The following is a 23,527-nucleotide window of genomic DNA, read 5'->3' on the forward strand; positions in this document are numbered from 1 at the left end:
GGACTGTTGGAAAAAGAATATTTAAAGAAAATAACAAAAAATTACTTGAAAAAAATAAAAAATAAAACTTCTCTATTGTACTTTTAAAAAACTGTGTGAAGGGCTTTGAAAGCCATATCTCTTTAGCATCACAGCAACCCTATGAAAGGGGCCACAATTGTTCACATAGCTGAAAGGGTTGTCACCCATTTATAGAGATGAAGCAACAATAACATGCAATCCACTGGATACTGAGGTGCTAGGATTTGCAACCTGGGTACTATCGGGGGCTGTCCAGTCATTTTTGTTTGTTTGTTTTTGTTTTTTAAGCAACTTGAATGCATATTGCTGTTCATGGGAGGAAGGTGGTAGTTGACTGGAACCAAAATACCTGTAATGAAACCCAGAGTCAAGTCACTGAGGCTAGCCTAGATGTTTTATTTCCATGCTTGCATCTCCTGTGATAGTGTCACAAACCCATGTGTTCAAAGTTTGGCCTTGATAATATTCCACTTCTATGTCATGTCACGTCCACTGCATGCCATTGTATAGGAGCGCCTTATAATACAAAACCTGGAGCATTAAGCCAGGGAGCGGACTTTTTCATTTCAGTGCTCTGATCTGAGGTGATTGTTGCTTTCATCTCCATCAGTTTTCTCAGTTTTTAGCCAAGCATCTTCTTTGTCCCACTTCCTTTGCCAACCATACTTCAGCCTGACTTCTGAGGCCACCTTCTTCATAGCACACAAGCCCTTAACGTTGACACGTATCCCTGGTTTGATATTAGATTTTTCTCAGAACCCCTCTTGTCTCAGTTTCCAGCCTTTGTTCATGATCTTCCAGTGATATCCCTCCATCCCACCCCAGACAGTTTGGGATGTTCAGGAATTGGAATATTGCACCAGGTTAGCCAATTAGTGTTCGCCAGTCAGCGTCAAAGACTTCCTTGAAACAAACTTAATCTAAAATAGATACTAAATAACATCACACCCTCTCTTTTGTTCCCAAACCCACTGTGTTGTTGGTATTTTTACTTTTACAGAGAGGTGAATTGGAAGCTTCATAGTATAGCTGGCATCTTCTCAGGAAAACTATGAGGAAAATTATGTTGTTTTCACAACTGGTACAAACTGAATATTTAATGTGAAGCTTATGCCAGGCCAATGAGAAGCCCAAATCCTGCAACGTTGGACATGTAAATCTTATAGGTAAACACTTCGATATTCTTTGTTCATAGTGATAAAGAACCAGTCTCTTCTGTGCATGTTGTTTTGCCTCTGTGTTTCTGGGGCACACACACTTTTCACTTTTGCGGCCATATTTATTTCTATCTTGCTGAGGTAATTAAATACAAGCATGGTAAGTGTAAATTGACATGGGCTGAAGTATATCCTAACTCCATGAGCATTCAGGCGTGATGACCGTGGAATTTATTTTTATTTATTTTATTAAATTTCTATATAGCCATCCATCCAAGGATCACAGGGTGTTTTACAATATTAAACACAAAAATACACAGCACAGTAACAAACAATAGCAATACCCCCCCCCCAGTTGCTATCAGTTCACAGTCATCTTGAGACATCATGACTTCAGTGGCCACCCCCTCATGTCCTCCTTAACTCTGGGAAGACAGAAGTACCGAGGAAACTCCCTGCCAGTGCATGAAAGACTTAAAAGCAGAGATGGGGGAGAAATTTGTTTCAGTTAGCATTTAAATTTGAATCTACCTAATTCAAACTTTAAACAAAAGATCACAAACCTACGTGGAGAATGGAAGAATGGAAAAATGAACAACTGGGAGAAACCAAGGGTGGTGCTCAACTAACTTTTATTCAAAGTAGACCCATTAAAATTACTGGATCTGACTCGGTCATATTCATTCATTTCATTGTGTCTGCTCAGGGTATAGTATAAGTTAGTAGAGTCCCATCTGAAAACTGAAAGAGGTTCATGAAGCTTGCAGTCCATGAAGGATAGGGAAGTGTGAAATGGCACAATCAAACCTTTGCTGTCATGTAAAATGGACCCTGAAAGAGAAGGGCATTTCTTCACAATAACCACCAACTAGGAATGGGGGACAATACCTAATTCACACTTCCCCCAAACAATATGCAGACTGAAACACATCTATCCTTCAAAATTTGCACATCTGATTTTTGTGACGCAGTTCTCCAACCAAGTTGTGTGTATGAAAATGCATATGTTAGTCTGATTAATTAAAAAATGCAAACTAATGATGAACTGAAGACTGGGGAAAAAATATGAGAAGCTGAAATTAAGAGACTTCACCATCTCTACCACCAACCCATAATCTTCCCCCTCAAATCCACAGAAAAGCAGAGACTATTTTCAAAATAACTATGCACCAAACACTTGGTAACAGATCTTCTTCACAAGCCATTCTTCATAAACTCCACGAATTCTTTTTCTCAGCTGAGAAGGTCTGAGTTCCAGGTATGCAGCGCTGGGTCATCTGCAGGAAAGGAACCCTCAGTGAACTTTCCTGGAATAACCTCAAGCTGAGATGTAGAAGGAAAGCAGAGAGTTGGCTCAAGCTATTAAATATATTCTAAAACCTTTAGAAGATGATTGAGAAGGAGATATGAATATTTCAGCGTTAACACCTTAAGTAACACTAATCGTTAGAATTAAAAAGGTCATGCCAGAAGAAAATTAATGCTCAAAAATAGGCCAGTGTGCCAATGACAATATGTTGCTTATTACTGAGTTTTTGTTGCTCTTGCTGCTGCCTTTTCCCCTGTGGTGAACAGCCAAGTCTCATGGTAATGTATCAGAATAGCACAGGAATGGAAATAGCACTCTAGAAAGGATCTCTGATCTGCAGGCGTCCACATGGGTGTAATTTTGAGGGATCCTTGAACACAGTTCTGCCTCTCCCAGCCACATATGAGAGGGTACCTGAGCTCAAACTGGAAAAAGCAACAAATGCCAATGAACGTGTAGGAAGCTACATTGGACTTAAGGCATTTGCACAGCAGGACTGTGGTTGAGAGCACATCCTTTGAATTAGGCTCCAGCTTCAGTCCCTGGCATCTTCCACTGAAAGTTTTAGCTCCCCAAAAGAACCCTAACCACAAAGGATTAAGCAGGCAAAGAAACAAATAGTAGGAAAAAAAGTACTATATCTACAACGTAATGGTTTAAGGAAAGAGAAACTGGGAAAAGAGAAAAAAAAAACATGTAGAAACAGGGAGGGATATGCAACAATATTATGCTTGGAGCAGACCCAGGGGAAACCAATGGCTGCTTTTTTGTATTGCTGTGTTTTGAGATTTTTATTACTGTTCTTAACTGATTTCAGTGTAAATCAATTTGGGTTATTTTGTAAGAAAAGCAACTAAACAACAACAACGGTGATGATGGCTACATTCTACTTCTCCAGTCTAAGGCAGTGTGCCTTTGTATACCAGTTGTTGCGAATCACATTTGCAGTGCCTGCTATCGCATTCAAGTTCTGTTTGCGGTGTTCCCAAAAGCACCTGCTTATTCTGGACTGGATGAGCCCTTGGCCTGATCCAGCAGGGCTCATTTTTGTCCTTGTGGACTTAAGGAAATTAAATCCATTTATTTAATGGGGTCTACTCTGAGTACAACTGAGCAGGATATAACTCTAGGAAGTGTGCAGTAGCTAAAAGGTAGAGAACATTTGTGTGACTTTGTGCTGAAGTTGCTCTTACTGGCAAATTGATCCAGACGGAGTGATTTCTGAGCCCAGGTCAGGAATTCTACATTAGAATACAAAACAACAACAACAACAAAACAACCCCTCTGTTGCTGCTGATGTTTTAAGTTTCAGGTGTTCTTGAAAAATTCAAGGATTTGAAGAAGGAAGACAGCACCTTCTCAGTGAAAGGCAGAGAATCTCAGAATCAATGCCAGGGTCATGCCAGATCTATGAAGCTACTTTCTTTTTGCATATCACAACTTCTGTTCCACAATGTTTTATTTCATTTATTTTTAGATTGGGGTATCTGCTGCACTCTTGCCTTGGAGTTTTCAAAGCATGTTCCAGTACCAACTAGCAAAACTGTGTGACCGCTCAACTCATATAGGGAACATAGCAAATAGGGATGCTTCATTAGTAAGGTGGAAACAAACTTGGATTGTGGGGAGCTACCAGAATTCAAAAATATGAAAACCCGCATGCAAAAGAATGTGTTAATCGTACTGCATATTTTGCAAAGCCATGCATTTTTGCAAACTTATATGCAGACAGTTCATAACAATCTGCTCTGTAGCAACAGAATTTGACTTGAAAACACAGACAGAAGAGAAAGATGGAAATTTGTCCACCCTTAATGGCAAACACATTTTACTGAAATTAAGTCCTAGGAGTTCATATGAAGGCATGCTTGCAGCAAGCCCTGCAGTTGCCTCCTTTCCAAAACTGACAGTCCGGCTGACTTGTGAATTTGAGGCTTGTGTTTTGCAGGGCTTTTCAAATTTGGCTCTGTTTTTGTAGCTATTTGGGAAATTTAAGTAATTGTTCTGAGTAGCTAAGCAAGCTTTTTTTGGAGTACGGAACATTTTCAGCCACTCCTAGAATTGCACCTTCCTCTTGCACCAAAGGGGTTGCCTTGCTGATCTGATACTGTGGACAGGTCTGGTATTAATTTCATATTGCTTGGAAAAGATGGATATATAGCCCAAAAGTGATTGGAAACAATTGTTGGTGGTGAAAGTGGATAGGTTCAAATCTGAATGCTTAAGACACTCCTTGCATGCTTGAATTTTCTGTCCAAGCGAAGTTTTCAGAGCTCAGATTTCATTTCGAATCGTCTGGAAGCAAATGTCCGTGATATGGGACATTGAAACATCTAGGTTGTAATGCTAGATGCTGAAAGCTACTGTACTTTGATGCTGATAGATGCTGATAGCTACTTTGATGTTAGGAATGATGCTTAGTCACTTAACTATCAAACAAGTGCTTGTGCCAGAGATATCTTTATTCCCATCTAGCACTGTCACATGTTACATGAATGTAGTTGCTATCTACTAAAATGCAACATGGCCTGGTATTTATGCAATCTGGAAACAACGCTGAATTGTCCTTAACAATGCATTTTTCCTCTGTGGAGCCACATTATTTAAAAGAGTTTAAGCGAGTTTGTGCTTCCAGCCCCTGAAAAAAAAAAAGATAATAGTTTGACTTTGTTTTACTCTTATCAGTTTGCAGACAACAGCTCTGTTACTTGTGAAAATTTAGCCACATTAGTCCAGTGACCAGGCCTTGACTTTATTTATTTATTTTAAGCATTGCAGCATAAATGCATATGCAAAATAAATGCATTCCCAGTAAGGCCTCCTGGCATTTTCCTCTACTTTTTTCTCATGCTATTACAGCCAGGGAGCTTTGTAGGGGAAAAAATGGTCTTCTGTGTTGTTTTATAGTCCTCTTGCATTAGTCAGTTCTTCTAATAAATCAGATACAAGTTGTGACACGTTGCTAATTCGATCACTAATAACCTGCTCAAATTGCAAATCTATGTCAGCAGGTTGGTGTTGATTAAGTTGTAGTCCTCACTAACATATTGTTTTAAATGACTGATAATTTTTATTTGCTGCTGCGATAGGCTGCCTGGTCTATTCTCTCTCTCTCTCTCTCTCTCTCTCTCTCTCTCTCTCTCTCTCTCTCTCTCTCTCTCTTTCTCTCTCTCTTGTAAGCTTAGAAATTACACAAATGCCCCAGAGGTGGTCTGCTGTAGGCCTTTCATTTTCTGTGTTGTTGCAAATAGAGCCGGTAGCCACTAGAGGGGAGGAGACTGCTGGCTTTCCCCAAGCGCTTCCACCGTAGAGCATGAAGGTGAAGAAGCTGTCACAGAACCGGTTGCCCAAGAAAAAGCTTTTAAAAGATGGTGGTTTGAAGGTTAGTACAGAAAAAAGGTGTTTTTTCCTTAATGTGTGCAGTCATTCCTTTCTCTTAACATAGGATCTTTTAAAATATCTCCTAACCTAGTGAAGCAACATCTCCAGTCACGAAAAATGCTCTCTGCGAGAAAATGCTTTAAATATAGAAAGAGATATTTCAATGCGTCCATGTTTGTTTGTTTCTTCGCACATATAAAAGATTAAACTGAAGAGTTGCTTAACAGGCTGTAATGTTTGGAATTTGATAGGAAATGAGAACTCTTTCCCAACTGTTCAGTTATAGCCTCACTTCCCTTCACCCAGAGGAGGAGGGGAGAGTTTTGAAGCTGTGTAGAAGTAATAACTACTTCAGCCTGGTGAAAACTTCACTGCCTTTCTCAGGATCCTTATTAATCTTCTACCCTGCGATACACAAGACCTCTCTAATGCAGTACTCTTAATTTTGTCTTTGCCTCATGCTTATAGATAATTGATCGGCAGTTTGACCTTTTATGTGTTTATTTGTGAAAAAGAAGAATGCTATTCGTCGCATTGTTAAAGAGCTATAATGTAGAACTGTGGCTTGTTACATTTACTCTCCTGAGTGTAATTGCACTAAGATCATTCAGTTTCCATTTGGAAAGCCAGTGGCAATTACTGGAATACAATGTATCATGCATTTGCTCACTGGATATAAAACGTATATACTAATTCGCAATAAAATGTAACAGCTGTCAGTGCATTTTCTGCTCTGTTACTTCAATAAATTGGAACTCTGACTAGAAAATGGGAATATTGCATTTTTACACACTCCGTAATGTGTTTGCTTTTTGCAAATACAATTTATTTTTTTCTTGGAATGAAGAGGGGAAAAAACCAAACACCCCACGTAGCTTTGTTATTACTGCTAGTGGATAAATATTCTTACATCAGAATGAATTACATATAGAATCTGTAAAGAAGTGATAATATTTCCTGTATTTTACTGCACCCTGTCTCCAGTAAACAATATGCACTTAACCAACTTCTGTCATATGTTAGGTTTATTTTGTTTATATTGTAGTGGCAGAGTGTGTGTGTATGGGGGGGGGGGGGTTATTTTACCATACTTTCACAGGTGTTGTGAATAGCTAGTTACCATTTATTACATGATGCTATTATGTGTGAGTGCACACTTAATAAGTACAATTCTTTAATGAAATAAAATGGTTGAGGACTTCTCTCTCTGTGTGTGTATATGAGTGTGTGTACATGCATTGCCACACATATATGTATATGCAAATCCTTCTGCAAGCTAGCTAACGAGAATTCTTGATACTCTTTTTTTAAAAAAAGACTCTTGAGTTTTGTTTAAAATAAAATTCCTGCACATTTGTGTGATTTTGTTACTGGAGGTCAGACTTTTCACAGATAATTAGCCTTTTACACACTGTGAAATCAACCTGCATTGGTTTATTTGGCTAGACTCTTTGCTTCTGTTCTTTATTTCCCAGAAGGTTAACATGCTGAAAATCTAGCTGCAAACTCAGAGTACTGTCTCTTTGTGTTGTTAATTATCCCGTTGCATAATTATTAATATCAGGAGCAGGAAGAGGAAACAAGTATACCAAATAGTCGTGAATGCTAGTGTTCTGGCAGGAAGCAAGCCTTGCATTAATAAAATGTGCCTCTGCCAATATCAGAGAAGATAGGGAGTGTTCCTTGTTAAGGATCATTTATTAACTGAGATCATCTTTTAGTTCGCCTTGGGGTAATGACTAATGTCAATGGCAAATTTCACAGTTGTCTAGAGAAATGAATTAAATTTGTAATAAAAAGCCCTTCGGCTTGTAGTACATGTTCATTTATTGGAGTAGTTGAACTAGGAGAACTGTAAGGCAACCGAGAACATCGGCTTAATTTTCCTTACATATAATAGTGACCTTTCGCTCTGTGTTGGGAAAAGTTGCCTATTATAGGCGGGCGAGTTAAATGAGAAGTTCTCTCAAATGCAAGATCAACTAAGTAACTGTGGTTACGTTAAACAACCCTTGAGCTTGAGAGATTTTATTATTATTATTTTTTTGGCAGGACAAGATCCTCCTCTGTGTACATTTCTTCTCCTTTTTAAGCCTTTGCTGAGGTGGTTTTGAGATCGGGCCAGGCCTAGGAAGATCCCAGAGAAATGTGGAAAAAAGTTGCCAGTATTGATTAGCTATCCTTTGCCATGTGGTGATCTGCTTCTCTCAATCTCTGTCTCTTTCTCTCATAGATTCTGTGTTACAGCATAGCTGAGGGTTGAAACCTTTACTGCCTCACAATAATTTATACCAAAAGCCTATTTGATTGACTGAAGGCTTACTTCTGAGTAGACATGCATAGGAATGCATTGTAAATGAAGACATTACATTCACCCTGCGTAACAAGATTTAAGGTTGTGAGATTGTGAGTGATGCCTGACACACTTTCCTGGAATCACATGACAGCAAAGGGAACTTAAGAGTTATCCTTAGAAGTACATATAGAAAATCTATTGATTTTTTTCCCAAAAAGAAATGATAGGAAGGAATTTATTTGTATGAATGTCAACCCTCAGAGTGATTATGGTCCCAATGATTTGCTATGATCAAGATCCAAGCCATCTTTATATGTATTTTGGTAACTTTATAAAAAAGCTTGAAAGTACAATCCTAAGTATCACCTGAAGAATGTGAAGCACCAGTTGAGTCTATTAATTTATTTAACTCGAGTGACACCAAATAAAGGTGAATGGAAATTGATAAGTGTTTTTTAAAAAAAGAAAAGAAAAATGCATTTCTATAATGCTACAGTGATGCAGAAAGGTCATATTTATTATCTATGCAAATATATTCATTGATTTTCCCCCACCCCATCTTTCTATAAAATCCAGATCATTTATGAAAGATGTTGGACCCCACTTGATTTTGCACTTTTCTGAAGACATGAAATAACATTAGTTTTCCCACATTTTATGAGACCCAAAAGAGTCTCAAGTTTTGCACCCAGATTTATTAAGCCAAAGATTAAATAAAGCAAAATAGGCTGCACAAAGAAGGAAGAGTTTACACAGATAATGTCTACAAACTTACATTAAGTTGCAGTGACTTTTCTGGAAGGAATTGGTTTGCTGTGATCAAATCAGAAAGGGGTCAACTGATATATATATATATATATATATATATATATATATATATATATATTCCATCTTGTGAATCATGTACTTACTAGATTTTCAAAAACAACTTTTAAAATGAATTTTAATGGTTTTATTGCAGACCTAACCATTTACAGAAGACTAATCTTTTACAGGATAAAGTTCATTGTTAATGTAACTTACCTTTAAAACAAAACACAAGGAGAATTTTACTTTTCTGAATCATTGGGGGGACTTTTTGAATTGAGCACCTGAAGAGAAATAGGCTCATGTGTTTAAAAAGAACAAAAAATATTTGGTGTTGTGAAAGGGTCATATATCTATACCTTTATGAGACTTGGCAACAGACCCAGGAAAAAAAGAAAATATATTAGGATGCCAACCTGGGTATGCTTACAGAGCAATAATTTCCAGTGGCCTCAACAGGATGTACCTGCATGCCATTCCTTAAGCTTAGAGGGTCACTGCATTATAAACCTCTAAAACGAAACCCAAACTGGATTAATGGTCCACATGATCATTAATATTTAATTCAAAAATTTCTTCTAATGTATTCCGTGTTTGACTAACCAGAAATGCATCCTGAGTACTTCCCCTCCCCCATTCTTTCCAGAATGGAAATCCCATACGCTCTCCTTTCAGAATGAATTCTCATAAATTTTCATCCTCAGCAGTGGTGAATTTCGTACACTTGAGACTCACATCCTTGTGTTGCCTAAAACAGAGGATGCTCTTAAAAATATATCTGAGATGATGTAATTTTACAATATTGTCCAATTTTGGAAAACACAAAAACCAAAATCAATCACAGCATCATTCACTGAAAATAAATCTTTTATTCTTTCTAGATTTTAAAATAAGCCTCCATATGTGTCTTCAAGAATATACATCAGTATGTCTGACAGGGATGTGAGCTTTTTGTTTACTTTTTTAACAGACGGAAAACACACATACAGCCAATGCTTCCTTTCCCCAGCTCTCTCTGGTAGTTGTGTATCTGTTCCACTGACCCTAAACACGTTTGGGTCTGGATCCTGTTTGTCTAAATAAACTTATTTCCTGGCGTATAGTTTTTAGCCTTAGAGCCCTCTTTTTCTTTTTCTTTTTCTTTTTCTTTTGCAATCCCTGAAATGCTTTATTTGAGGGGGTGGAGGGGGAAAATAAAGCTGGAAAATGCATTTGATCGACATGCATGTGTGCACCTCTTTACTTATAACCGTGGCACCCAATTAATATTAATTTTATGGCATGCAGAAGGCATATTCAAGCATGCTGAGACTTCTTGCAGTACAAGACCAGTAATCTGCTGAAGTTCTTAGTTCTGTTACATCATCTTAAATTCAGTGCAAGTTGTGAGTAGTGGTACCTAACACCTGTCATTCATCTGTTTATCTGAGTCATATATCGATTTTGCTGATAGCTAGTTTTGAGCGATGCCATAGTGCAGTCCTCAGAAAATATTGAGTTCATATTTTATTTCAGCGGGTGTAACTCTATTCCTTTTTGGCATGAATGGAAAAAAAATATTGATTTCAAACAAGCAAGAATCTGAGTTGCAGCTCTTTTGTATTATGGAATGGTAGATATCATTTAAGGGATCTAAAGAACCTGGAAGACCATTAGACAGACACTGAGTCTAAGTGGGCCCGTTAGATCATCGTTTTCTCCTCTCGATCTGGGCGAAATTGTAACTGACAGCATAGACTTGAATACTTTGTCCTTTCCAATTTTTAGTATCATTTGTTGGTGTCTGAAAAATCTGGCCGTGAAAGCAAAATTGGTCATTTATATTGTGGCAACACCATGGTCAAAATGAGCTTTCACCTCTCCTCCATCTCCCAATTTTCACACACTTTTATAGATAAAAATGCCATGCACCTTGTGTGGAAATTGCTTGTTTTTCAGAACATTTCCCATAAAGAATCCATATGTACAGTATCAAGCCACGAATGAAAGCAAAGTGGGTGGAGCTGTCCCAAATGATCCTCTCCCTCCATCCCTCCACACACACACACCCCGTGCTGGTATACAATTCCCATTTATTCAGAGAGAGGCAGTTTTAGAAATGTTTTGAAAAATGCAGATGTGCAATGCATTCTTAATAAGAACAGGAATAGAGTTTGCACTCCCCTTTTAACCACTCTCTCACCTCGGCCCTTTTCAGCATGTAACCTTATTCTCTGTGGTATTACTTGGATGGAAACCAATTAGGGAACTGCTCAGACAATATAAATGCATACAGATTAGTACAGATTGAACAGTACCATTGCCAACTAATCATACAGTATATAAAGCCTTAAACAATATAGATATTAGGGAGTGATGGGGAACCGGATTTATATTGTCAGAAAACTGAGCACAAAAATGCAAGCTGTACAAACTATTTATTTAAGTAATAAATAAAGTATGGGTCTGTTTTCCTTGTTTGCTCTGTGGCAATCTTCCCATAAGTAACCAACTTTGCATTCTGCATTGCTTAATATTTCTACAGCTATTTTCTCTGCCTTTTGTGTGTGAGAGTGTGTGTGTGTGTGTGTGTGGTGCGGAATCACTTTTGTTTTTTTTTTAAAGTGCCTGTCTATTTCTTGATTCAGACATTATGTTTCTGGCATGTTATGCTGGTGTTGGAGTGTGTGTGCATGCATGCGTGTGGTTGCATTCCCTGTCTATCACTGCAAAAATGTTACCAGATGTGGTCTTCTTCCGTGTCCAAACCCTATTACTGATGTGGGCTTTCATTCACATATTGTACTGACATGTTGTAACTGTCATATGTTTGGTGTTGTGGCAAGAAAAGACACATTTTATGGCTTATGTGGTCTTCCAAGGTGTTACTGAGTCTGGTAAGAGTGGCATGCCCTATGTATTTTTCTAAATCGCTTTTCGTGTGTGCAATTGACTAAAGTCGGTTATGATGCATTTTTGCAGCAGGAGTCTGAAGTTGTTTTGGTGGGGAAGCAAACACATGCATGCATGAGCATTGCAGGTAGCTCTTTCTATATGCATGCAACAACACTGGATCAAAATAATACATACTTGGAAATGGGCCACTGCTACAAGCTCCTAGCACCATGGGGCAGTTTGCAAACAAACCACATGATAGCACCTCTTTGGTCTTTTCCATCCTCACGTTTCATCTACTTCACATCAGTGACTGTATGTATGTCTCCCTATGTTTTAGCATTGTTTTCCTTGTTGAATGGTACCCAGCACATTCCAGATCTGTTGTCTGTCTGAATCTAGTCTGAGGAAATGCAGTCCTTGGAGCAGATTCCTTTGGACTTTGGCACCATTGGGGGCATTGCAGTGTTCCTGCTTCCTGAATCTCCTAGTTAACATGAAAAGCCCTGGACCATGGGAGAAGATTCTCATTTGTCTTTCTGGGGCACTTTTCCTTTGCCCCATACCACCACCAACTCTCTAGAAACTGGGGTAATGGCTGATGCTGGAAAGAGAAGAATGAGCTCTTCTCACACTGCCCATGGCTTCCCACATCAACAGAGTGCATCAGCAAAAAGAGGATAAAAGAAGGCAGAAATTTAATTTATATAGATGTGCCCAGAGGTGGAAAGAAGAAAGAGTCCCTACCAGAGAGGAATGGCAAACTAAGCTGATGGGCTATGCCGAAATGGCAAAGCTGTCTGGAAAGCTCAGGAACCAAGAGAACAAAAACTTTAAAAAAGAATGGGAAAAAATATAATTTACTTAGGAGACCACTGTAAGCAGATAAAAACATTAGCAGGATTTTCATACAACTTGTAATGTAACAGGTATTATGGATAATATGGATGAATACAAAATATAGATTAGGAAATAATATGTAGCTGAAAATGTTCACATTAGGACACATGAAAGGGATGGGGAGAAGTCACAAGATTCAGAGAAATCTCTTTATACGGATATTCATTTGGCACTGTTATAAATTCATTTTTGTAAAATCAAATAAAAATGAATTTAGAAAATTATATAGATGAGTGGACATATAGGGAGATACAAATTTCTACATAATTGACTACAAGCTAAGTAGAAACACAGTGCATCTCATTGCAATGGGAGAAGACCTGGTTGTGAGGTGACCTGGGGGTCTGCTCTGTCTGCTGCCCAAGTGCTGTTGATGGTCACTTTCTCCGTTCTTGTAGTTCCTTTTGATTAAACCAGACTTGGACTGGACAGCCCTTGAAACAGAGGGCACCTTCAAACAGAGAACTGTCCTTTGTAAAATGATATGACCTCCCTAGTCTAGCAGTATGGGAAGTGGTGATGCTGTACCAGGTTCTGATGCCACTGAGGTATAATTCAGGAATAGGTGGAAGACTCATAGCATATTGAGGGAGCATCTGCTTTGCATGCAGATAGATGTTCTCCGGTTCAATCTCCAGCATCTCCACACAGAACTGGGAATGTGTCGTACCTGCCAGCTGGTGTCAACAGTTCTGCACCAGAGGGACTAATATTTTTTTACTCAGTATAAGGCAGCTTTCAATTTTCCAGAAGGACATCGCAGCCCACATTGCTTACCTGGGGCTCGTAGACCTGTACCACAAGGCGTGGCGCCATCACATCTATCTTTCCCAGTAACCAAGGGTTGGGCACAGTTTGGGGAGCTGAAAGTCCAAGGCACAAGCTCCAGATTCCAAGTTGCATCTCAACATGATCAGGGCACCTAAACAACCATGCACCATTACTGCGCAGAGGCCCTACACATCAACAGGAGCTCATGTATTGAACTATCTGCTCAAAGAACAGCACACAATGCATAGTTGCTGCTGTTTCTAAGTGACTTCTGGGGTAGGGCTAAAAGGACAGACCCACTATCATATCCTCCAACATTTCTCTGATGAAAATAGTGACACCCCATTCCATAATGAGAATTTTACTGTTTATACCCCACACATCTTACTGGGTTGCCCTAGCCTCTCGGGGCAGCTTCCAACATATATAAAAAACATAATAAAACATTAAACATTATATTTAAAAAACCACTTCCCTATACAGGATTGCGTTCAAATGGCTCGGGGGGTTGGATAATGCAATACCCTCCAACATTTCTCCGATGAAATTAGGAACATCCTAAGTAAAATTGGGCACTCCCGGATGAAATCAGAAACTGGTACGGCTTCTCTAAATCAGGGACATCCCTGGAAAATAGGGACACTTGGAGGGTCTGTGACTCCTTCATTTACCTGCTTATGCCTTACATGTGAGTAACATGTGAATTTGATATGAACTATTAATACTTTCAGATGACCTGAATAATCATTTAAATGATGTAAGCTTCCTGGGAGCAGAGGACCAGGGAAGTGGGCATTTTCACTTCTTAAATAAGTGTCATATTTAGAAGGGGGGGGGAACAAGCTGTGTACTCTGCAGTGTGCTTCCACTGCTGGTGAGCTGTATTCCCTATCTTTCCTGTCTCTAGCCTGTTGTTTCTTATGAAATATGACATTTTGATGCATTTCCCCCATACCAGCTTCGATCCAATTTGAGAAGAAGAATGATTTAGCTGCATTTTAAGAAGTTATATATATATATATATATATATATATACACACACAACCACTGTTTCCTTCTCTCTTTTAACAAAATGTGTTTGTTTATTTTTTTATAAAAAAATTCTGTGCCCCTTTTTTGAATATTGGTTAACCAACAGGGCGTTGTTGTTGTTTTTGCACATTCAACACAGGATGCGTCAAATTCCTCTAAGCGTGTGGCAGAAAGATAACCAGAGTAGATAGAGATGAACTTTTCTTTTCACAAGTGGCAAATTAGCAGAGTCTGCCCGTGATCCTATGGTAAACTGCTTCTCTGTAATTTCTGGCCAAGTGGTAAGGAGCATTTTCTATGCATCAAGTGCAGATGTGTGGTAAAAAGAAGGGGGGGAGAGGTCCCATGTATCTGTGAGACAGAGGCCTACAAAGTGGACTCTTCTCATAGTTTTCGCTGCTTCAGGAATAGCTGGAACATGTGAAGCAAGGATTCAGCGATGATCATGGACAGATTCAAAGAGCAGAGGGATATTAAACCTTGACCTACTAATGCAGCTGAAAAGGGGCGTCTGAAAGCTACCCATTGCTCTCCTTCTGTTTCTGGCTTGCAATCACATCTTTATTTCTTATTTTTGAAAGCAATACATTTCTCCTGCAGTGGCTACAGCCTTATTTCCCATGCAGGCTTGGAGATATTTCTGTAGGAAAAACTGCAAGCCACCTTCAAATGGAAGCTATCATGTAGCAGCAAGCGCTGAGCATTATAATTAGTGCACAGGCCTGCATGAGAAAATACTGCAGTGGAGGGTTTCCTGTTGCATTACATTTGATAGGAGTGAACGCCTCAGATGGGATATTAACAATATGACATCTCTTTAGATTTGATAGGACCGTGGTTTCTTTTTCTTTTTTTAGCTATTTATTTTACTTTGCTGTGCATTCTGCTTCATATTATTTCATATCTGCATATTAAAAGAGTCACAATTTGGAGGGATGGGGGGAGATAAGCTTTGGTCATGTCTCCCTTGCCTTCATTAAATTTGCTTTCAAATAATATTTTGGGCTGATTTGGGGAGGCTTTGGTTAAGCTGCCAGAGGGCTGCGGTTTAATATTTATGATGTTCTTAACTGTTTAATTGGATCTTAACTTCCATTTTAATGGGCTGTAGTAATTGTTTTTAATCTACTGTTACCCACCACGAGCTTTCTACATGGGGTGTGGGCTATAAATTTTAAAGGAATGCTATTGTTCTTTTCCCTTTTCAAAAATAAAAACACCATAAGAAAACATGGCAAAAGCTTGAAAGCCCATAAGGAACTTGCAGCATTATTCATAGCCAGTCACCATTAATATTTCAGAATTATTCAAGTAATATCTTAGTTTCTTCGTTCCAATGCCAAATTCTTCATTGTTTCATAAACGAGGCGCAAGGTTTAAAATAGGAATTACTTACTTTTAAAGGCTCATATTATGCTTCCGAAAAATAATTTTCTATTAGCTACTCATACCTCCAGTTAAAATGATTTTTAAAATGAACTCATATATTTAAAAGTTTCAAATTTTAATGGCTGTGTGTCAGTGCAGTTCTTTAACATCAAAGCCCAACAGCATATATTCTTTTAAGTTAGAAAGTAGTAGTTTGTTTTTTGTGGGGTTTTTTTGAAAATTGTATTTCAATTCAACCAAAGTAGAAGATGTGAACAAAACAAGATGAGTTATAGCATGGAGAAAATCTCTGTCATCTATGAAAACAACAACAGCAAACTACTCTTGTAGGAGTGTTTTTGAGAGAGAGAGAGAGAAATGAAAATTGTTTACAACAGCATTCAGGAAGAGGCTGATTACAGACTATGTGCTACTTTGGAGTCTTTTAAACTCCTGCTTCAAAAAAGAAAGGAGGGATAAGTAACTTGTAATGTTACATTTATATTACTTTTTTGTTTTACTTTAATTATATTTTGCTAGAGAGGGAGATTGATGCCTGTAGTCTGTTGGAGAGGAATAAGCCGCAGAAAAATCCACAATACCTACTAGATCCTGTTGGCCATTTTATTACATGACAAAAAACACTTAACTTGAAGAAGTTATGTAGTGGAATTCTGGTCAGTACCGAGTAATGCTTGTCTTGACTTTCTCTGTGGTAAAAAATCAACAATTTGTGAAATTCTGAATATTTAGCTCTATGTGCAGGCTGTAGGATGGGCTTTATTAATACATCACCTGCAACTCATATGGCACATCTAACACCACTCTAAGGGGTACCAAAGTCCCTGGAGTGGTTTTTGAGGGGAACTGTGGCTGAAGCTGCAGAAAAATTCTGTGACCTGACCCATGTGTGAACCAATTAACTTTCCTCATGCATGGGGAATCTTTGAATCAAGGCTATTATTTTTGGTTAATTTATTGGGGATGTTTAGGTAGAGGAAATAAACTGATAATGTAATCAAGTTACCTAATCTATATAAAAGAGCTGGCAGAGCATTTATATATTTAAAAGTTTCAACCCGGACACTGAGGTCCAGCTCCAAGGACCTTCTGGTGGCTCCCTCACTGCGAGAAGCGAAGTTACAGGGAACCAGGAAGAGGGCCTTCTCGATAGTGGTGCCCGCCCTATGGAACGCCCTCCCATCAGAGGTCAAAGAAATAAACAACTATCTTACGTTTAGAAGACATCTGAAGTTTTTAGGGAAGTTTTTAATGACTGATGTTTTAATGTATTTTTAATCTTTTGTTGGAAGCCGCCCAGAGTGGGGCGGGGTATAAATAATAAATTATGATGATGATGATTCTTAAAGTCCAGTGATCCTTTGACTCATTTTAAACTTTAAATCCCCTTTTGGGATCCAAGCGTGGCCTCTTTCATCTGGGCTGGTGAAACAGAAGCTCTGTGTCATAGTGTAGCATTATACAGGGAACTACAGAAGGCTTGTGTACATAGAATTTAGAAATAGAGATGCATACCCTCCAACATTTCTCCAATGATAATAGGGACATCCTATTACATAATAAATCCATAATAATAATCATTTATATCCCTCCCATCTCACTGGGTTGCCCCAGCCATATATGTTGGTGTCTTCCAACATATATAAAAGCATAATAAAGCATTAAACATTTTTAAAAACTTCCCTATACAGGGTTGCCTTCAGATGTCTTCTAAAAGTTGTATACCGGTAGTTGCTTATCTCCTTGGCTCAGGGGTCGCATAACTCCATACCCTCCAATATTTTTCCAATGAAAATTTACAGCTTCTGCAAATCTGAGACTATCCCTGGAGACAGGGGAGCCAATTGGCTCCAAGCTATGGGTACCCATTTATGTGACATCATGACGTCACATTGCAACATGATGTCATGCACACCCCCTGGCCTCGGAACCTGACATCCGGTGCCACTGGAAGTCTGGTTCCGAGGTCTCGCAAGGCCTCGGACAACATCTCTGAGGTCTTGTGAAGCCTTGGACATGACTTTCAGTGCTTCCCAAGGCACCGGATGTTGCGTTAGGGGCCTGCGGTGTGGGTGCTGAGCACCCACAACAATTTTTTGTGGGTGCTCTTCACCCAGAACCCCCTATAGTTGGTGCCCCCGCCTGGGAAATAGGGACACTTGGAGGGTCTGCAGAAGCAAACATCAAATTTTGGTCTCAAAACCTAATGCTAACTCTAGAAATTTCTCAAAAGTTGTGGAAACTCTAATTACAGCAGCAAAGCAAAATATTGTATTTTTATTTGCCCTTACACTGTACTGATGTGCCAGCCTAAAAAAAAATGGCTTGGCAATGCCAAGGTCAATGCAGGCTACCAGACCCTTTTGCAGGGCTTGCTATGTTAAATGGCAACCCCCTTGTTTCTGCCATTCAATGAAGGAAGTAAAAGCATCAAGAATAGCAAGACTCTGCTTATGTGGCTGGCAGACTGGGTTGGTCTGGTGGTTCACAGCTTGTACAGATCTTCCTAAGATGCCTTTTAAGCTTAAACCTATGCAGGTCTATTTCAGTTCAGTAGGGCAATGTGTATAGGATTGCAGTGTCCATCATGTTGTTTTCACTGGTGAATGCAAGTAAATAGTCCATTCAAGAAAACGTTCGACCCCAAAATGCTTTACTTCCTGCCGAAGATGAAAAACTATTCAACAGATTTTAGCATTCCTTTTCATGTATTACTATGAGGGGGGAAGAATATCTGCCACTTCCGGGGCAACCTAGGACCCTCGTACCTACAGGACCACCTCTCCTGGTATGTCCCACGGAGGACCTTCAAACAAAAACATCTTGGAGGTCCTGGGCCACAGGGAGGTTAGGCTGGCCTCAACCAGAGCCAGGGCTTTTTCGGCTGTGGCCCCAATCTGGTGGAATGCTCTGTCACAAGAGACTAGGACCCTGCGGGACTTGACATCTTTCCGCAGGACCTGCAAGACAGAGCTGTTCCACCAGGCCTTTGGCCAAGGCACAGTCTGACCCCCCTCCTTTGGTAATCCTCACAGAACTCTAGCCCAATGGTTGCCATTAATTTGATTTTGAATTGATTTTAAAATGAAATGATTTTAGAATGCTGTGTTACTTTTATTGTTGTTAGCCGCTCTGAGCCCGGCTTCGGCTGGGGAGGGTGGGATATAAATAAAATTATTATTATTATTATTATTATTATTATTATTATTATTATTATTATTATTATTTAACAGAGGTGTGTACCATCCCTCTGCTAATATGTACTGGAAGAGAAGAAAATATATAATATATTTCAATATGTGAAAGGTTTTAATAAATCAAGATTTCTGACTTCTTACTGGTGCTGAACATTCACATATGTAAAGCCAGACTCTAGCACCTCACCATAGCTCTTGGCATTGAAATCTGACCTCATTGCCATCTTGCCCCATCCCTATCTGCCACTGCACTCTCTCACATGCCACTGTTGATTAAAACCCAATGAGAGCATTCATAATTTGCTCATCTTTTATGTGAGGCACAATGAGGTTATGCAAGGGCATTTGTGCTATGCATCTGAGGGCAGAGAGCACAAGGGGTTGATGTGAGCATCCAAATGGGTTCTGAAGCTGCAGATGGAAACCATAGAGGACTCTGCTGGCAGTACTTATTGAAGAAGAGACTATTCCTCTAGTTGTGCAAGTGGAACGTACAACTAGTTTGCTATGGCTAAAATGCTTCTGTATTTGTAGTATTTGTCTGAGCCCTGCAATTGCTATGGTTTTCAGAAACAGCCAGAGTATAACGCTGCAATGATTATATAGACGAGACCCCAAAAACATTTTGGCTAATATATCTGAACTAACCCAACTAGGGATGGGTAAATCTGTCAGTTTGGGTTTCCACATAGGTTTGCAAAAGAAAACCTCAAGATAAACCACAATTTTGTATGCAATTTTGCCTGCTGTGGTACATTTCTACAGGTTATTGTCCTCTAGTTTTATACATGCTTTCCTCTAATGTGCTTGGAGAACTGTATCATAAAATTCAGAAAAGTGCAATTTTTGAAGGACTGCTATATTTTCATTTTGCGAGCTAGGTAGCATTGCATGAAAATGTGAAGTGGACAAAATTATTCCCCAAATCCTAATTAGATCTTAACTGTACATATTAGTTTAAGGCATGGTGGACAGAATCTAGTGTAGTGCCTGTAGTTCACATATTCTTTCATACAAAATTTCCTCCCCCCATAGCATTTATTTTTTTTATTAACTACATTTAGGGTGAGAAGGAAAGCCTTTTCAGTTGCTGCTATTGTTAGACATTAAGAATCAGGGAAACTTTGCCAATCTACAGTAAACCCTCCAGAGATCTATTAGCAGATCACAGTCTATCTTCTGCACACCACCAGAAATGGCTTGCTAGGGCTAGGAGAAGCAGAGCTGCTGTGTTTGCTTCCCAGCAGATGGGTTGTTATTGCCTACTTAGAGGTGGAAGGAGAAGGATGAGGTAGTGGGGAGGTTGGCATGGTGCAAACACACTGGCGGAGCCAATCTGGCACTACTGCCAATGTATTTTGCACCACACAACTCTTCCTGCCACCTCATGTTATCTCTCCCTCCCAGTAAACAACAGCAACCCATCTTCCAAAGGATAGCATAGTGACTCCAACCCACCTAGTGAGCTGATTCTGGTGCAGGGTGTATTTCTGACACAGTTTGCATGGTTGTTGATCAGCTTTGCGAAGAAAACCACCTTTTATTATTACTGAAACACAGGCACCACTCATTAGGTTGGGTTATTTTGAAGCAAAAAGGCAATTAGATCTAAGGTTACCAATTAATTTAAAATACTCGCTTAATAATTGTAGGGCAAATGTATTTCTAAGCCAGTAAATTCCAAGTCATGATGTTATGCGTAACCTTAACTCTGACCTTGAGTGATAACTCCTTCTTTCATTCATCCCCATGTAAATCAGGGCTAACTCCGTTAAACTGTCAAAATGATGTGAATGGAGATTCACCCCTACACCTTGAGTGTTGCAGGCATGCTCCAATCATTTTAGAGAAGTTTCATATCTTTGACAGCAAATGAGGAAGTAGTATGTTCTAAACATCTGCTTCAGTATATTTCATAGACTACAGTATTTTGACATCTGTGTCTAATTTTTGTAGCAAAGACAAGGTAAATTTGCATGTTGCATGTTTGGAAAAGAATGCATGCTAGATAGTACTATGGGTCAGGAAAAAAATCCATACTGAAGAGCAGATTTTTGGCATGCATTCTGAGAGAGAGAGAGAGAGAGAGAGAGAGAGATCATATATGTTTTTGGAAACATTGTTTAATTTTGCAAAACTTGATTATCTGGTAAACAGAAGCAATGTTGCAAAAGGCAACCCAAGAGACTTGTGTATTTAGTTGTAGAGACAAATTAAAAGCAAATGTTAACACCAATAAATGCCTTGAAAAAGGAAGGTGTAGCAACATTGAAACTGAACATATGACAGTACAGCACACAGTTGAAGTTCAGACATAGATTTTTAAAAATCTTTTCTCTTAAATTTGTGTTTGCATTCTATCATCAGCATCATATTTATATCCCACCTTCTCCTCTGACAGGAACTTAAGGCGGCTTACAGATAAAATAGAAATAGCTAAAACCACCGGCGGGGGGTGGGGGACACAATCATTAAAATAAATATATATTAAACATTCTTCTCTCCTAAATGATGAAATTATCCACTAATAAGGTATTTTAATTCTGGGATGAAGATCCTTAGCAACTATTGTGTGGACCCAACTGAATTTCATCATGAAAATAACAAGCTGGGATTTCATTTTAATTGGATTCTTACTTTCTTTTCACACTGCAATTCTAAACATTCCTGCTTGAGAGCAAGTCCCAATGAAATCAATAGGACTTACTTCTGAGTAGACATGATTTTTTTTGTTTAATTTCTATCCATTATTGATATCTTGAATTGACATTAGAATTCAGAGATAATAATTTTTATCAGGCTTTTGGTTTTTCTTTTTAGATACTGAATTTTTTTCTACGTAGTAACAATAATGACCTCAGGAATTTTGTTATATGTGTGCACCAAATGTTATTCCAAGCAAAATGGAAAGAAGAAATATGGGGATAGGCCTGGAATCTAGTATTCCAATGAACCATTTTTGTATAGGAACAAGGGACTATTGCCAACATTCACTGTTAAAAGCAATACTTTGGTTTTGATATTTAGAAAATGTTCTGATCCCTGTCAAGTTATAGTAGAACCCTGCCTCCCACACTTTACCCATCAGATTACATTTCCCTTTCCTTTTAGATCATATCCCATCCATGTAGTGAAATGTATCATATTTCTATCCTTGATCCCAACATGCCGTTTTAAAGCACGCACTAGTACTTTCAAAACGATTATAAAAGGGTCATCTCCTCCATAAAGAGACTGACCGAGAGAAGACAGAGCTGCTTGCAGAAGAAAAGGAAGATCAAGAAATAGGTCTGTGACAATGGCTTCTTTCAACCAAGCCACCAAACAGGGTTTAGATGATGAGCAGCTTGCACCTGCCAGCAACCTCTTTCCCTTCCCTCTTCAACGGTTTGTGATCCCAGTATGTGGGCAAGCTATGGTTTGCTTAACCCTGGAAGTAATTAGTTAAGCTGTTTGAGAGGTAGAGACAAGGGGAAGTACAGAACATGTCCCCTAGCCTCCAGACCATGGTATGGAGGATCTTCTGAACAGAGCCACTAGCTTTTGGTAGACTGAAAGCAGTATAACAATGCCTTTGTTGTCCTTAGTACACATATTATCATTCCCATTTCTGTTGTGGCCACAGTAGAAACAGGTTTTGTAATGTGGAAAGCTTCTTTAGCTAGAGACCAGAGAGGAACAGCTGAAGAATTATTGCCTTCCATTATTTGTTGGTCTTCTCCTTCTATCACGTCCATGATATATGTGTAGAGGCACAATAAAGATTTGTGCTGGGGAGTCGCATTATATCATATTTGACTATCTCCGTATGGTAGGGCAATGCACCAGATCCAGCTGAATCCTGGATCCCAAACCAAACTGGGCTAATTTGGGTGACTCTGAGATTTGCCTGGATTGGATTGAGGCACACTGGATTGGATCCACCTAGAGCAATCTGGGGCTGTCAAAAGGTGGGAGGGGAAGAAGATGTTCAGGGATCCTGTGTGTCTCTCCTCTCCCCCACCTTCTTGAACCAGTTTGGGGTCCAGATCTGGGTTGGGTTTACTCCTGGAACATCCTGAGTCAGATTGGAGCCACAAATCACTAGATCAGGCCCCTAATTTTTGGTCAGGGGCCCTGACACAGCTCTACCATCTAATCTGCTATTGTCTACTCTGACTGATGGGCCTCAGGAAGCTTCATGCAGAGAGTCCTTATCATCTACTGCTGCCTGAACCTTTCCCCCTCACCATAGCTGGAGATGGCTGGGATTGCATCTAGAGCTTTCTGTGGGAAACATGTATGACCTACCAGGGAGCCATGGTCTCTCTTCGAGGAGGGATTGCTTCTGTACTACAACATGTGGTGAGGGGAGGTACTGAACCATTTTAGAACTCATTCATTTTAGAACTCA

At 39.2% G+C, this 23,527-nt stretch overlaps 2 long non-coding RNA genes across 2 annotated transcripts in view; one reads left to right on the forward strand and one right to left on the reverse strand.

The window, feature by feature from the left end:
- The window catches only part of LOC307214442, a 565,797-nt gene that overhangs the window by 502,048 nt on the left and 40,222 nt on the right, over window positions 1–23,527 (reverse strand). The window lies entirely within an intron of this gene.
- Window positions 5,597–23,527, forward strand: part of LOC307214371 — a 45,961-nt gene continuing 28,030 nt past the window's right edge. Inside the window, exon 1 of the long non-coding RNA XR_013837997.1 lies at window positions 5,597–5,869. This is a non-coding gene — a long non-coding RNA (uncharacterized lncRNA). The remainder of the gene's footprint in view (window positions 5,870–23,527) is intronic.

This window comes from Podarcis cretensis, assembly GCF_951804945.1.
Source record: "Podarcis cretensis genome assembly, chromosome: 4".
NCBI classification, from domain to species: Eukaryota; Metazoa; Chordata; class Lepidosauria; order Squamata; family Lacertidae; genus Podarcis; species Podarcis cretensis.